Consider the following 4027-nt stretch of genomic DNA (forward strand, 5'->3'; position numbering starts at 1 on the left):
TCCATTCAAACGTCACACAACAATATTAATACGTAATTAAACCAGATGATCTGGTTTGTGGTGGAGAGTCGCCTAAAAAAGGGGGATACTAATAAACTTCCTTGTCAAGGCAACCCATAGAGAGTGATTCATTTCCAAGTGCATTATCATCATGCTACGGACATTATGGTTGTAAGACATTTCAAACTACACTATATATACGACCTGACAATATAGGCCAGTGCTCTGTTGCCATACCTGAAATGAAATGTCACCGCCTCGGATTATCACTTTCTGAGCTGGGCGTCGGCTCGTTTTCCGTGATCTCATCTTGGATGGCAGATGAGGTATGAGCAGTCACATAGAGCCACATCTGCACATACCGGCTATATACAGGCACAAGCACACAACTAGGAACATTTCAAACTGTTATTCCTCCTCTAGTGATTACAATATTGTGGATGGAAATAGCGGTCATGTGGTTTGTGTGATTTTGGGAGATTAACATTCATTCTGAATTGTATATACATGTTTTAATAGCTCCACAAAAGCCTGAAATACAGTGTATAAGTGATCAAACATGTAATAGTTGTTCAGCTTTGATGATTTGAAGTTAACTCACAAGAAAAAGAAGGCGAGCTTGATTATTATTTATTTGATTTTCTTAAGGCTGCCGTTGACAGAGACAGTAAATATGAATATGTCATCTCATATGTTTCATTATGTTTTAATCTTTTACTGTGTCATTTAAAGATAATTTGTGTTGTCTGCTACGCCCGAACAGGTCGAGCATATTTGTAAGCCACACTATTTGTTGCGTTCAGTATGCACACACCAAACTCGCACGGAATTTGCAACTCAAAAAACTCACACTTCACACACACACACAAACAAGCCATGTCCTCACCTGCAGCTGAACTGGTCTTGACTGGCTGGAACCGCCCTAGCAGTGGCTGTGTTGACGCTCTCCAGGGAGACACTATTATTAATTGGTCATTCGTTTTTTCACCTGTCTAGGGACGTTATATAATTTCGGCAAACTGGTGGCAAGGTCACAATGTCTCACAAAGAGGCAAACATTAGTCCCTAATCCACCTGCTGTGATCGACACAGGCCTGGTCTCGAGCTTTATTTACAGTGTTTTCTAAAGGTTTAATTATCTGTGAAAGTGCTATCATTACAACATCAAAAAACCACAAGTGTGTTGTTCTACAGTAGATGTATTTATGTGTCGTTCTACAGTAGATGTCTTCATGTGTTGTGTCTGTAACTCATCAGATAAGCACCGATATGTATTGTACACAAAGTCAATAGTAAATGGGAACAATGTGCACAAACTGCAGTCGCCTCGAATTTCCCTTGCAAAACATTGAAAAGGTTGTGTGTTTAACGCCACACGCCTTAAACGGTTACTCTCACAGTCGATCAGATTAATGAGTACAGCAGGTCTCAGGTTGTAGGTCAAGAAGCCAGGAGTGCAGTACGAGCCTGCTATGCCTTGGACTCATGGACGGTTTGTGCTCCAGTTGGCATACAATGAGATGGAAACTGAATTTATGTCAAACATGTAGTTAAATGTGTTTGCCTAATGCACTCGTCTGTGTTTCCCATTGTGATGGGAAATCTCTGTAATAGGTCGTGTTTGCCTTTGGAATGGAGTCACAAGTAAATCTGACCAACTTGCTAAAGAACTGCACCGGTCTCCTTAAACTACAGTCATTTCACCTTTGCAAACATTACCTCAAACGTTCTAATTATTTATTCAAAACCCAGTTCAAGTTAAAAGGAATAAGGAAATCATTCTGCAACTTTTGAGTGGGATGTCAGCACACAGTTGTGCAAGATAGTCCCTGAAGTATTTTCCCACACCCTGAAATCTGTTGCGAAACAGTTACCAACTTGAAAGTCACAATGCAACTTACATTGCGTCTCTCACATTGACTAGAAAGCCCATTAGTTTGGATAAAAACATTAAACGTGAGGAAGGAGACATGGGACTCATGGTATATTGATACATTAACTAAAAGTATTTTGGCATCTCTCTATTCAAAACCTCACTATTGTCTGCACCAAAAGTTTGTATTCCAAGCATCGTGATCACTTCGGCAATATTGCTTATCCAGTGTCTTTTGTCGCATCTTTACACCCAGTGTACAGTTAGACCACTGCTCCAAGTGGACGTAACGCCTCAGTGCCTCTGAAAGTCAATCTGAGTTAGACCGATATATCACTCTATCACTAATATATTCTGCAGCCATTTCCTACGTTAGCTAGTCAAGCTGTTTAACCCAACATTAGAAAGGTGCTTGAATTACTGAAGTGGCATTGTGTGTTGAGGAAATTTTGGAGACCTCACCTGAATTTGCTCTGCACTAAACCCTCTCTAACTTTGTTCTGCTTCAATTTATCAAAGTCAAACTTTGCAGAGGGAATGCTCACATATTGTATTATGATTTGGGAGAGATTTGGACCTTACAGCTGCATCATTTCAAAGAAATAATCATCCTGAAAGTGCTTTTTTTCTAGGCGGACCTTCATTTTTTTATGTATGTCATCTTCATTTACTCTTTAATCTTTTTTAAAATAAAATGTTGTAATTCTTTTGAAAAAATATAACTTTATTTGAAATTTAGACATATTTTTTCGACTACAAAAACTATACAGATATTGCAACCATGGCCACCTTTAAATTAGATTATAATGAACTGATTCTGGGTACACAATTGCAACATAAGCTTTCAAAGCCAGTCAAAATGTCCTTGATATCCTCTCCTTTCCCATTTGCTTTGAAATACAACCCTGATTACCCTCTCTCTTCACTTCTGTCCCCTACAACTATGCACTTGTTTTGCAAATGTCCCTCTGCGGGAGGTGCTGGAAGGAGGCTGTGAGTTGTAGCCAGTCATAAAGCATTGTGAATGGATGAGCAGCTTGTACCAGACACATAAGAGGGTTGTTAGCTGTCTGGATCCTGGGACTTAATCCGTATGCTGGTAGAGTTAATAAGGGTTTAGAGGCTGGAGACTGTCTATTTAGGCAGAGCTTGAATGTCCTGGCAGGGTTGATGTGGCATTCAGGAATGTCCTTGCAGTCAAACACGTGTGGGTACACACACATGTGTAACCTGCGCTGCAACGTGATTGGCCATAGAAAATACTCTTATGATAAACCAGAAGTAACAATTCTTATACGTTATAACTCGTTATCACTCTCACAACAAATCAACTTAAAACTTTTTATTTCAGTAAACAGAGAAACTATAAATGGTGGTTTTCTTATGAACTTAACGGCTCAGTGGTGAAATGGGTTCTTCTCGTCCACCTCTTCTTTTTTCGTTGTCCTCCTCAGTCACATCCTGCCTCATCACTTTTACAGTATGTAACAGCCTCAACCTATCTCATGCATCCTCTCAAATGAGCACCTCGCAAAGTGGTGACAAAAGGTGGGTGTACGTTTCCATGACTGCCAACCTCTGGCGGGTATCCGATTACCCATCCCTGAGGACAGGAAGTCAGATGTGTCTCTGCCAAAAGGCTTGGGCATTGCATTGGAAACAACTCCTTCCTGTGTCGGAGCAAACCCCCCACAAGAGCATATCACACACACACACACACACACACACACACACACACACACACACACACACACACACACACACACACACAAACATGCACTCAGCAGCATGGTGCTCCTAATCCATTAAGCAGGAGTATTGCTCAGTGTACCTGCTCAGCTCCCAAGGGTCTGGCTGGGAAATGTAGTAAATCAAACACAGTTTTTATTCACACACTTTTGTATTTTCCTTGAGGCTATTTGGCTGTCAACACTGACTCCAGCAAAAATGTTGATTGTTTGACAATTTATGTATTTTTATAATAGAAAATGTCTTTCATATTTTTTACACGAGAAAATATTGTAATTCTTCATCTTTGTGTTGTTGGTGATGAATATGGTGACGTAGACATGATAAGCTATCTTATTGTTGCATGTCTTTTACACGTTATGGGTTTAGTGTTGCCGATGCATAATGTTAAGCCTTTTCTTTGTT

The sequence above is a fragment of the Clinocottus analis genome, unplaced genomic scaffold (assembly GCF_023055335.1).
Source record: "Clinocottus analis isolate CAN_PGR_092001 unplaced genomic scaffold, fCliAna1.0.p SCAF_10, whole genome shotgun sequence".
In the NCBI taxonomy this organism is placed as follows: domain Eukaryota; kingdom Metazoa; phylum Chordata; class Actinopteri; order Perciformes; family Cottidae; genus Clinocottus; species Clinocottus analis.